The following is a 13,810-nucleotide window of genomic DNA, read 5'->3' as shown; positions in this document are numbered from 1 at the left end:
GGGTAAAGAGTTCCCCCATCGGGCGCGCCCCCTCTCGTTTTCTTGGGTCTAATTTATAAAAGAAGGGGAGGGGCCCCTCCTCTTTTTTTCCCACATAAACCCTCCCCCCCCCCCCCCCCCCCCGTGGACCAAGTTTTTCTCGAATCCAGCAAATCCCGCCAGAATTGGCGGCTTTTTCAGAGAGTATTTAGGAAAGGAGATGTCCGCGGGGACCCAGCTCTCAATTCTGTATTGAATAAAAAGATGCAAAGCGCGCAGGCATCTTCCCCGCCCCCAGGCCGAGAATAGGGTACTTTCCCTCCCAGGGCCACGTGTGATAGGTGCCACGAGCCAGGTGATAGAAAGCACCTCCCCCCAGGGTGGGGGGGGGGGTCGGTCTAGGGAAGCTTTGAGGTTGGTTGGGAGGGAGAAGTTTGGGACTGTCTGCTAGGGCGGCTGTCGATGAACATAGCTGTTGTTTTAAATATCAGTGAGGAATTCTTAAAGGAGAACTTTACATTTCTATCTGAAGTGCTGTCTTAAGTGATGCTACGAGCCATTCTGCACCCCTTCTCTCCGTCTTTTCTGGGACACGCACAGTGGTCAGGGGTGGGGAGGGAGGGAGGCAGGTGTCTGCAGCAACAGCCCAAGGGGGTCTCCGACGTCCGGCGGAGGGATCACAAACAAATCAGTGCTGGATTAACTTGTCTCCAATTGCGAACGCTGCGCGGGTCCCGACTGCAGGCCGGTTCGGGTTACTGGCGCGTCCTGTGCGCGGAATCTTTCTTGCCTGGCCCGGCGGGCGGGCCCTCCCAGGACCTGTGGAGGGAGGGGGCCAGCTGGTAGGAGGGTTTAAAAGGAACACAGCGAGTGTGAACTGTTCCATTCTCACACACACACCCTTCCAGTTCTTTTTTATGAAAATATTTACAAGGAACCTAATTTCAGATCGTGGAAGTAAATTTCATGCTAGGATATATTTTACAAAACATGTAATCTTTCGGGGCCGGAAGATGTTTAATTAAAACCATACGTTGACAAGTTGAGTTTCAAAGCGAAGTCACACTAGCACAGAAGGCTAATTCGTATTCGAGATGCAGCCTGTAATCCCTGTTGTTTGAAAACGTCAGCCCGGGCACCGCGCGCTCGTCCTGCTCTACCTGCCCCAGCGCCTGGGACTCCCACGCTCTGCTGCTCTCCTGCGGATTGGCTTGGGTTGGCTTCCTGGTATTGAGGAGATAGAGGGACCCTTCCTGGATTAGCGTTAGTGTCCTTGAATAACCCCCACGGGCTGGTCAGGAGGTCCCAGGCACCAGAGATCACAGGGAGAGCAGGCAGGCAGGCATAGACGGCCAGAGAAGGCGCCTGAAGAATTCTTAGTGGCACTGAGAGTTCCAAGCCCCGCAGCCTCCTCCTTGCTCCCTGACTGACCTGTACCAGAGAAAAGGGAGCCGCTCTCCTTCACACCCGAACTACCCCCATTCCTGATGACTCAGAACATGAGGGCTTATAGTGGTTCTCAACCTTCTGGCCCTTTAAATACAGTTCCTCATGTTGTGACCCAACCATAAAATTATTTTCGTTGCTACTTCATAACTGTAATGTTGCTACTGTTATGAATCATAATGTAAATATCTGATATGCAGGATGGTCTTAGGCGACCCCTGTGAAAGGGTCCTTCGACCGCCAAAGGGGTCGCGACCCACAGGTTGAGAACCACTGGCTTAGGAATTTTGTCCTGGCCCAGTTGATTTGTGGGCACTGGCTCCAGAGGCCTCTCGCAGGACAGTGCTGGTTCCCAGAAGGCTCCATACTGTCAACAGCATTTTTGTAGTGCTCCTCAATAGCCTTCCTCCTTACCCTCCTTTACCATTTCCCCATAACTGCACCAGGCCCAACTGAAACCGGATGGGGACAGCCCTACGTGGGAAGGACATTCTCCCAGCTCAGCTGGTTGACCAACAAGCCCTGCTGACACAAGGTGCTAATGACCTGCTATGCCTGCTGGGATGGGCAGGAGCCAGGAGGTATCCCAAGGCCTGCACAGATGGGAGACAAAGGACTCTAGGGTAGCCTGGGTTAGAGCTGGCGATGTTTGTTAGCTACAACTCCAGAGGCTGAAACTGGCCAAGGCTGGGTTCCAGGTCACAGTCTTGAGTCCACACTTCAGTGTTTCCTCTCCTAACTCCCAGCCTGCTGGTCTTTTCTTCTCTCAGAGATGATGGTGAGTTATCCTGAAAGTTAGCTTCATGGAGAATCTGAAACCTGCCTCAAGAAAGAGGCTGGAACATGAAAATGAAACTTAAGTTAGTTCGATTTTACCCAAAATGCTCAAGAAGAAAACCCCTTTTACTTACCACAGCCAGTCCTGAGACAGGGAAAGAGGTTTTGCTTCATCCGGAAGCAGTGAAGATTATTGACTGATGGGCATCTATATTTCCTTTCAAATGCACCATTAGTTTCCTTAAACATAAGTCAATTATAAGAAAAAGCCTAAAATCTAGTGTTCAAGAAGTGTTTTAAATAACATGGCCATCTTCTCTTGGAGGCTTATTTGATTTTTGGGGGCCATTTTATTTTTATTCTTAAAAATACATTTCTTTATTGAATTCAGAGAGGAAGGGAGAAGGAGAGAGAGATAGAAACATCAATGATGAGAGAGAATCATTGATTGGCTGCCTCCTGGACACCCCCTACTGGAGATTGAGCCCAAAACCCAGGCATGTGCCCTTGGCCAGAATCGAACCTGGGACCCTTCAGTCTGCAGGCTGACGATTTATCCACTGAGCCAAGCTGGCTAGGGCTTATTGGGCCATTTTAGAAGAAAGCTTAATTTTTGCAAAGACAGTCCCTAATACAATTGTGATAAAGTTTTTTTTTTTTTTTTAAACTCTATACAGACACTACCAGCTGGCATTTCTGAAGGTTCAGGGGATATCTCTTTCACAAATGAACATGGGTGTTGGCAGCTAAATGCAAAACAGTATATGTCAATTTAATACTTTTTGGTCAAATAATACTGATCTTAGATTAATGGGTAGGACCTTGAAGCCACTCTTCAGTGCCCTGAATTTTGGTGGGGTGGGGTTCACACTCTCAAAAAATAACACACACACACACACACACACACACACACACACAAAACCATGTTATAATTGTAGGCCTGGAGGGTGAGAAAGAAATACCAAAGAGAAAAACAGAGGCACTGCTGATGGTTGTAAGCATCATGTTGTTTGAGCTGGGCACTAAAAAGTATGTACCTGACCAAATGCATTTGAAGCCTAATCCTACACTGGAGACTTGTGAATTACACAAAAGGGGAGAGGAACTGCAACTAATAATCCCCACCTGTTTTATTTCAGTGATATGAACAAGCAGCTTTCATGTCACAGACAGGAGAGCTCTCCCGGGCCTTGCAGGCCCATTTGTGGGCAGTAATTCTGGCAGGGATCTATGGTAGGAAGAGTAAGGGTGGTTGGGAACTGTCAGGATGGTGCTGCCACGAGGGCGGGCAGCAGGATTGGTGGGCAGAAGGGGCAGGACTGGTAATATTTCCCAGCTGGCCCACCCCTTCTGCAGCCCCAGAGAATCAGCCTCAGAGCTTGGGTGGAGGTGGGAGAGGCGTGGACAAGCTGGAGATTCATGACACTTCTACCTTCCTAGTTCCCTCTGCCCTTCTATAATGAGCCCCATTTCACAGATGTGAAGGCTAGCACATGCTTCTCGCCACACAGGCTGCTTTGGTATTTGGGAAAGGGAGCGAGGTGGAGCGAGGTGTTCTAGCTTCCCATCTCCCTGGCAACTATGAGGTCTGGGGTTGCGGATGGAGAAAGAGCCGGGTTTGGGGCCTGTATGTACACATAATGTTTCTGCTTTTGAGACGCATTTTGGTCACGAGAGTAGATGTGATTTTCATGTGACAGAAACGGTTCCACCATTGGCCGCCAGGCTCAGGGCTCCCAAGCAGCAGTCCCCGGATTCCCCGACTTCCCGCCAGTGCTCTTTGAACCCTTCGAACTTTTCTTAAATTCTAACTTTTCTTAAAATTCTGAATACTTGAACCCTCGCTTGTAGTAAATGTATCTATTTGCCACAGTTGCCACAGACATCTAGCGTGCGAAGGTGAGAATCAATACTAAAACGCTCTTTTTTTTTTTTAAACTGGGTGTTAAAGGCCTATTGTGGGGGAACAGAGAGGTCAATGTGACCCGGGGCTCAGTAAAGAGCTGGATTCTATTGGCCGCTACGTATGCGCCTCATCATGCAAATCCGACAGCTGGGCATGCGCACTGCATGGGGGGGGGGTACCCTTCTTCGCTGGTAGTTGGGACCAAGACTCCCAGATGCGCAATAATTAGGTTTCCTCATTAAACAAAAGGTTTCCTCATCATTCCCCTCCTCCCACCGTTCTCAGCCTGAGCTCCTTACAAACCAAGCTGATTCTCCGCCCCCAAACTCTGCCATCCAGACTTCGGTCTTTGGCTCCTTCTTCCCAGTGTATCCGCATTTTAGGGAGCTTCACATACCGCTCCATTTCCTTTTCTTTTGACCCGCTTTCAAGGAATATGAAGATCTGATTTTCTCTTCATTTTAGGTCCCCACCCTTCTCTCTCCCTATCAATCCTCTAACAAACAATACTGATCTTAGCGTGTCAACACCGCTGCTCCCCATTCCACTAGGCTTCGACCTCCACCCCCACCCCCTGGGCCGTGTGGGTTTCATTCAAAGCTCAGGAGCATGGATGGCCCGGGAACTCGATGGGCACTAGAACCGGTCGCCAGTAAAGCCCGACTGCCCACTTTCAGGCATCAGCCCAGGCCGCCAAATCAACACCCGTATCTGCAAGCCTGCGGGGTGGGGGGTTGCTCTTCTAGCTCTGAGCCCCCACTTTGCGGGAGAAGCGCACGACTGACTAAGGGGAGGACTCCAAGGGTGGCCTTTAAACCTCTCCAGGACCCCTGTGCGGGCACGGGGACCCCAGGGATTCAGGTACTTGGAGCAGAATGGCCTTCTCTGGGAAGGGAGCTCAGTAGGCGAGAAATAGCCACCGTTACGTCCCAGGCCCCCTCCCGGGAAAGTTCGGGGGCTCTGCCACCAGCTCGGCCGGCCAACCCGCGTGCAGCGTCGCGGGGAGGACCGCGCCCACACGCGCTCCCAGAACCTCAGCCAACTCTCTCTCCCTGGTGGAAACAGGCGGCGCTCCCCTGGCTTTCAATTACTCTCAGCTTACCTGCAGGGCGAACGGACTTGTATTTTTCCACCAAAAAACCTCTTGTCCTGGATTCCCCCAGGTTCCCCCTTTCCCGTCATCGACCTTACCCAGAAGGGCGATCTAGGGGTTTGATTCTATGCTATGTCACGAATAATTGTTGCATCATGTAACTTCCTACATCTTGGTTTTAATTTGCAGTGAACCAAACAAAGATATTTGCAATTTTAAAATAAGCACTCGATTTAATAAATGAGAACATTGTGCAGAGACTGCGATGCCCCCCACCCCACCCCTTCAGAGGACGTTATTAGCTCTGACAGCATGCCGCTCAGGTTTGCGGAGAGGATTTTGTAAAGGGATGACAGACAGGAAGGCCAGCAATCATGGGCTCCTTGGACTGAAGCTTTTTTTTCTTTCTTTTCTTTTCCTTTTTTTTTTTATCAGAATGTTCTGTTCGATGCCATTTATCCTTGATGATAGAAAATTGCGCTGTTGCCAGGACGCTGCTGCTGCCGCTGAAATAGAGGGCAGGAGCCACATTTCCATTTTCCAGCTTGAAAGCTATTCAAATGAATTTGCAGAGAGGGGGGGTCGTCTAGCGATAAACAAATGAGAATAAATCGAGTTCCCCTTTCCATTCTCTCCTTTAAATGGGGAGCTCTTCATTTCCAATATAAAGATTTTTGTTCATCAGTGTTTGGGAATACCTGGGAGTCAGTGTAAGCCAACGTACAATTTATTTTGATGCTCTTAAAGTGACTAACCACATAAACATTTAAAAAGGATGTATGTCTGAATATATATAAAGTATAAGCATTACATATACATAGACCCTGTACATACATACCTTCGCACAGTTCCAAACTACACAGGAGAATAAACTCTTTCAGCAGAGTTTCAATTGAATTTAATTTGCAGTAATGCTGGCTATTGGTGGGTATAGACTTCTATGTAAGTATTGTTAAGTGAAGTGCCCCCCCCCCATTATATATTTCAGGGCGCTACATAATTTAATTACCCTGTAGGTTTTAACTAATTTAAACATGCTCCCCTCAAAATAAAAAAATAAAGATAAAAATCACCCTTTGTCATGTATTTCTTTCAAGTTAATTTTCCAAATTTACCTTTAAAGTTTTCTGAGTTAGCAAATACAAGTCAAAGAGCTGGTACATCGCGCTTCTAAAGGATATGAAACAAAGAGAGCTGTAAGCCTGAGCTTCCCTTCCTTAAAATGTAGATTCTTTGCTAGATCATATCTTAATAGGGACTTAAGGGATCATGTCCAAAGTTAAAAAATACAACCTATTAGAATACACATACACACACATGAGCAATTTCTTGACAAAAACTATGAAACTTGTAGGGCCTCCACTGAGTTTTAAATATTAAAGACTTTTATTGAATTCTAACTTAATATTTTGTGTTTCAGAGTCAGATACCGGCTGTTAGAAAATTTTCAGTACTATAAAGGCCTGTAAAATACAGGGACTAGTTGTATTTGAGATTTCAGCTGGTACTTTAAAATAAAATTTAAAAAACCCGACAGTATTTTAAAACAACATTTTTTAAATGAGTCGTGGGTCTCTAACTGCTATGCTTTTAGCTACACGGTTGTTTCCGGAGTGATAGGCCACTGCTGGGCAAACCAGGGCTGCAGAGAGAATAACAGTGTCAATCCAGAAAGAGAGAAAGGCGAGGGTGAGTTGATATTGCTGCCCTGAACTTTTCCAGTAGTATTTTAGGGTGATTCCCTCCAGCCAGCCAGTTCCTGAACAATCCGTTTTCAGGCGAACATTTCCCGGTGAACAAATTAGCATGATAATAAGAAAGCTACCCACCCCATCAAAAGAAGCAAAATAAAGCAAGGAAACGGCCTAAGAAAGTCCAATTTGCTTGTGTTTGTTGTGGTTAAAATAATTGTAGGTGAATGTAGAGTTTAGGCACCGAGAGAGGTTGCTCCTCCTTTATCCTTGGCCCTGGGAATTGTGCTCGGACAAAAAGCTCCCCTAGCCGGCTGCTCTCCCGGGAGAGGCAATTCGCAGGGCTCCTCGGTGAATTTCCCCTCCAGGTACAGCTTGGGGCGCGCTGCGGGAGTCCGGCGCCGCCAGGACGCAGAAGCCGAGGCGTGGGCGCTCGGGCGGGGCTGCCGGGCTCCAGCAGAGGGGACCCCCACCCCCTACCCCGGGATAGAGCCTGACTTCAAGCTCCCCCGGGCTCCGCGTGGGGCCGGCATAATGAACATTACGCAAAAGGAGGTGGGACCTCCTTGGATGCCAGGGCGGGGGTACGGGCGGTAAAGACCCCCTGTTCCCTGGCATCATGTTGGATCAGGACCTCTCTCCCGGGTCCATCCTGCGGGGTCTTCGTCTCGAGCCTCTTCCTGGGCTTTGGCTGCGTACGTTGGACCGGTTTGGAGAGTGGCCTCCAGCCAGGGGCGGGCAGGGAAAGGGGGAGGAGGTGGTGAAAGGAAAGAAATGGTCTTAGACGGCTAACCCCAAGGAACTTGGAAGAGCCAACACGACCCAGTTGCCCGCAGGACAAAGGCAGGGCAGGGCTCCGCTGCTGAATGGGCTGCCGGTGTTGGAACTGCTTGCTGTGTGGTGTCTTTGTGTGGCTGGGCGTGCGGAGTTGCGGAAAAGTTGAGTTTGGAGTGGAACTATAGAAACCAAGAGTGGAGGCGGTGGAGTCACATCCCAGGCTGAGAGAACCTCAGCGCTCACCCCCGCAAGCCGGGTCTCCCCCGTAGTACAGAGTCCTTATTAAACGGATCTAGCTACACCCAGGTGCTCCCTCTTCTAGGTAATGCTGGGAAATCACAGTCAAGTTTGGGGGAGGGGAGATTTTTCTTCCCCTCGGAGAGATGTATCCACTAAGTATTAAAAATGAAAGCGATTTTCTCCTTCACCTTCTGAGATCCCAGGAATATGGGACTTGCCTTTTTTTCCTCAACAAAAGAACGGGCATTTCTGAAAGGCCGCAGGAACACTCACTCTTTAGGGGTTCCAGCACCCAGGACTATCACACGCCGTGGAAACACAAAAGCTCAACATTTGATATTTTAAAAGATTTTCCCTTCTTTTAAATCCTCTGTGTAAACGCTGGTTGTAAGGTGAAAGTGCTTTGGTGTGAAAACAGGCTCAGGGTTCCCTTCCCTTTTTCACGTGCCCTGGCAGTTGCAAAACCTAATAAATTAGCAGGTCATTGTGGAGACTTATTACTGTGACAGTCAGGGCTAGCCTCATCAACTAGCCAAAAGCCTTGCCCCAGAAAATTAGGAAAGAGAAAGCAGATGTTCTTAAAAATATAAACTACTCTATATTCTGTATTGCCTCCCAAATCCCAAATAACATTTCCTAGTTAGTACTTGCACTGTTAACTCACCTCATTCAAACTCTGGTTCCCTTGTGCTCTAGGGCATTTTTACTTATTTTTAAGTCTCCTGAGCTTTGAATGTGCAATGCAAACAGTAAAGAACCATGTTAATCCTGCTTTGATCTCTGAAGGGAGATCATAGCAGAAATCAGGTCACCACACAGATAGGCACTGCTGTGAGGAGTCCTCTCCTCTTACTTTTCTTATTCTTTTTTGTGTTTTCAAGGTATCTCCATTGGCTTCTGGACATCCATTGCCAGTTAGCAAACTGTTCATGTCAATATGAACTGTGGATAACTTTTTATTTAAAACTTGATGATTATACTTCTTAGATGGAACCATTTTTTATATTATAGATCTAGATATTGGAGTTAATGTACTCATTTTATCTACCTGGTTATTTACATAAATATATTAGACCATGTTCCAAGTTCATGCCTCATAACCTCCCAGCAACTTAATTGCCTAAAAAAATTTGCTATATTTCCTCTTTCTTTACCCCTGAGTCTGAAAGGCATAGAATAATGGTAGTTAATCTGCTTAGATAATTTAAGATTTAAAGATTAGAAAGCCTATATTGACAATTTCAAAATTCAAGTCTGAGTGTTTTGGCTAAGCAAAGCTTAGGAGATGACAGATATGATAAAAGAACTGCCAAAAACTAGACTTTATTAAAACTAAAAAGTGTGATGTTTTGTGGCTTTGAAAGAAATGATTGTTAAAATGCTCACAATCCAAATATGTCCCTAAACAAACACCTAGAGGGATATTTTATGCTACCTGATATTTAGACAAACAATGCAGTATTTTACTGTGCTTGCATATACAACACAGATCAATTTTATAGTGCTTTTCAAACCACCTTCAATATATAGTTAATTGGTTAGCATAGTTAGTATAGTTGAGCCACATACTCAAAACAAGTGATGTGTACATAATCATAAACATCTGTGCTATGTACACATTCTTCCCCTTCTCGGTTTCCTGTCATAGCACAGAGCATTAATATTATATTGAAGAGGCTGCTAGTAAAGCTATAGCTGCCACCTAGCTTTCTTCAGAACTTGTTGAATGGGAGGAACACGTAGATATCTAAATTTGCTAAGAAAAAATAGAAAGCTACTCTGCTTCAAATCATCCCTATTATAGTTGATTATCATTTAACCTCAATGAGCCAGCCTCCATCACAGCCCAAATCACTCTGACACCGAGGCTACCCAAATGCTTGTACATGTAGGACAATTTTACAATAAACTGCTTTACATCAAATATGTCCTTCTAAGGTGATTTTAGACAACTGGTTTGGGTGCACAGTTTTGAAGAAGGACTGCAATAGAAAGAGAGAGTTCGGGAAGAAAGAGGACAAAGAGGAAAAGCGGGTGAAAGAACACACACACACACACACACACACACACACAGTTTAGGCAGAGAAATCTTTTATGGCCATACACTGTGTCCTCTAAATGGTTGAGGTAATTTTCAGACTCAAAGCCTGTTCTCACCTTAGTGGCCTACCTTTTCGTTGATCCATTCATTCCTCTAAATCTGTTACTATTATAATCAAGTTCTAGAGAATTTGTAGTGGAAGCTACCAAAATATTTGTTTATAAGATGTTGGGGACATTTCGTTGGCTACAGATACATAAAGCATTGCATTAAGCATCCCAGGAATGCTCATTTTGGTGGTATTTAGCTAAACAAAAACAAAACCCCCCAAACCTAACCTCCTATCTTATGTTCCCATGAGCTGATGAGCTGATTTGTGCATTGTCTTACCTTTGACTTAACCTGGCTCTACAGTTTATAAGAGAACTTTACATATATTTTAAAGTCAAAATTACTTTCTCCCTGGAAAAGCAACAAATGTTGGTCACTTGTTGGTCTTTAAAGATGGAAGTAAGCATTACATCCTAATTATATTTAGATTTTTGCTAAAAATTCTACTCTCTTTAGTCTGCTCTTTTCCTTTTACCAGAATCCAAAGAGCCTGGCATGTCGTATGGATGTTAGGAGAGAGAATAGGCCTCCTTGTCTTTTTTTAATTAAAGTTTATGCAGCTTGTAGAAAGTAGTAATTTTCTAGAAAATTAGATAATTTTAGATCACTATAGTTCCACTCTTTTATCTTTAACATGGTTCTAAGCAAATCTTGTCCTTTAAAAACCATCAATTATAATGCAAAAAATATTGATGTATTCTGAATTTAAAGTATTAGGATTTTTGCAGTCTGACCCCATCTCAATGAGAACAGGTATAAATGATGGGTCATACATGTAGGCACAGTGTGACAACGCACGCTGGTTTCTGTCTGGCCTATCAGAGTAATACATGGCAGCACAGGTTCCTGTTTGTGTGAAACAGCATCAGTGTTGCCTCCTTCCTTATTCTGGGGCTTATGATCCACATGCCCAAAAGGGCCTTTTAAAGTCACCATTCTTTCTCTAAATGAGGCGGAAATCAAATTTAACCAGGAAGTAATCGTATTGAACCAAAGGATTAAAAAATAATTTAGCAGAGAAAGGTGGTCTTTTTCTCACGAAAATACTGTTAGGCTTACTTTTAGTTGATTCATCTAAAATTTTTAGTGGCTCCCATGGTCTATCAAGGAAAGACAAGCTCCATAGTCTGGCATACCTGAGGAGGCTTAGGAGGCCGCTGGACTCTGGAGTCAGACTGCTGGATAATCATGAGGAAGTTATTTTTCTTCTCTGAGTCTCAGTTTCCTTTCTGTACAATTGGAATAACAATAGAATTAACTTATGTGGCATTGGTAGAATTAAATAAGAGAAATGCCTCTAAAATGCTTAGCAAGGTGTTTTGTGAAAAGTAAATGTTCAAAGACTACTAGTTAATGTTTAACATTAACATAATGCTTAACAAGCCTTTTGGTTTCTTCTGCAAAAACTATGCTCTTGTTATAGAAACCACTCACCTGGGATGGTTCACCTGGCTAACTTCTCAGCTCTCTAATTCTGCTCAAGTAATACCTCCCCTGGGAAGTCTTCCCTGATGCTTGAAATTAGGTGTCTGCCTTTGTGCCTCCATAGCACCCACTGCTTATTTCTTTTATTGTCATCGTTGCTTTACTTATCTGTCTCCCTAATTAGACTATCAGCTGTGGTGAGCACGATGTAATATTTCTCTTTCTCAGAGCTCACAACTGAGCTTGGTAGATAGTAAATACTTAATATATGTATGTAGAAGGAATAAATATTCAAACTTTCCTTTCTGTTTGCTTGCATTTATAAATAAGTTGTAACTGGATGTATTCTTGTACATTTAGTTTTCACTACTTAATACTCCTCAAGGAGAGGGCTCAAAGGAACCTAACATTTATTACCATAGTAACTTTATGAAGAGTTTTGATTGTGGGATCTGTAATGAATTGTTGGTATTTTTAAGATAAAATATCTTCAGGACTCATGGATAAGTTGGGTTATCTGTACAAATCTTTGACACCTGACCATACTACTCCACATATGGCATATGCATGGTCTCAGATAGTGATTTGGAGTACCTACATGAGTGCTAATAGTTAGGTTTCAACTATCACAATGTCCTGGCCAAGTGGGCTTCCAATAAAATCAATTATGCCATTGGTTTAAAGGACATATGTATATGTAAAAGTCATTAATAGACATTGGAGGGATCTAAACATCTTTAAAAGACCATTTAGGCTTGTCTCATTGGCATCTTGGATTCATATAACTCTTGAAGAGAAACAGGGAAACCTTCATTGTGTGGCAGGTTAATTTGAGGGAAGATGGGTATAAAGTATGATATGTCAGAATTATAGAATATTGGAATCTACTGTATAGTAAATATTTACACAAGCAGGAACCAATAATATGTGGCCAAGTCCTCATTAATGGGTCTGCTTTAAGGAGTAGGCTAGGATTCTTTGCAATCATTTCATTAATCCTCAGAAACAGTTATTACTGGAGTGTTTGAAAGCAGTTTGTTTTCTTAAGATTAATCACCCCCTGCAAAGCTTATTTAATTAGATTTGTAAACTCTTTTTCTTCTATGAAAGAAAAAGTTAAACCAATTTCTCATCTTGGAATTATCAAATGTTTCAAAGGCACAAGGTCCAAATTTAACTAGATTTTCCTGGAATAACTTAATAAATATATGAATTAAGTGATAATGATGATTCCTACTGTTCTGCTCTTGTAAACCATAACTGCTGTTTATAATCTCTCCATTAGCCCTCTTGAAAATAAAGTGAAACAATACAAAATTTATGAAGAAAAAAAAGAAATTCCACTTCATTGTGAGAACAATAGACTTTCCATTGATGATTAAGGAATATTACTCTCTTCAAAGTAAACAATGAAGAAATTTTCATTTGGTTGCTGGTTCAGAGCATGGGCCTCACAGAAGTTGCAAGAAAAGCTTGGGGGAAATTCATGTCTATTTTCTTGCACCTGGCAGGGCAATCCTATGCCATTAGAGTCAGATCTGCTCAAAACCCAACACAGCCCTAGCCCCACACTTATACAGTCTCATGAGGCAGTTCAGTTACCTGTTCAGACAAAGGAGATCAAGGAAAGGGAAGGAATGAAGAGATAGGAATTTGTATTTTGCCCCGGGCATAAGATAGTGTGGGTGGTTTATGGGATCCTAAGATTAGAAAATGGTAACTAGTAAGAGAAATGATAAGGTTTGCCATGCAAATGAATCTTTCTATTTGTGCCACTTCTTTTTATTTTTCCAATTATTTATTAATGATTTTATAATTTTATTTTCTTAACCTTACTTTTATTGTTGAAACTATTACAGATGTCCCCATTCCTTCCCACTCCCCCTTTGCCCACCTCCACCCTGCCCTCTGGCCGTCACCACACTGTTTTCTGTGTTTATGGGATACATGTATATGTTCTCTGGCTCATCCCTTCACCTTCTTTCATTCAGTGCCCCCTTCCCTCTCCCCTCTGATAGCTGTCAGTCTGTTCCATATACTGCATCCATGTCTCTGTTTCTATTTTGTTCATTAGTTTATTTTGTTCACTAGATTCCACATATAAGTGAGATTATATGGTATTTATCTTTCTCTAACTGTATTTCTGCCACTGCTTTTGTGGCACTTCCTATTTATTAATGCTTCATATCTTTTCATGAAAATTTGAGGTGACTTTAATAACTGACATATAAAAAAATATTTTACCCCTCCCACTCTCACTCGAGCTATGGAGTCACTCATAGCACACTGACCAAGTAATTTCTGCCAACGGAACGAATCCTTCA

This window comes from Myotis lucifugus, unplaced genomic scaffold (assembly GCF_000147115.1).
Source record: "Myotis lucifugus unplaced genomic scaffold, Myoluc2.0 scaffold_15, whole genome shotgun sequence".
Classification (NCBI taxonomy): domain Eukaryota; kingdom Metazoa; phylum Chordata; class Mammalia; order Chiroptera; family Vespertilionidae; genus Myotis; species Myotis lucifugus.
This window is presented reverse-complemented; position numbering follows the sequence as displayed.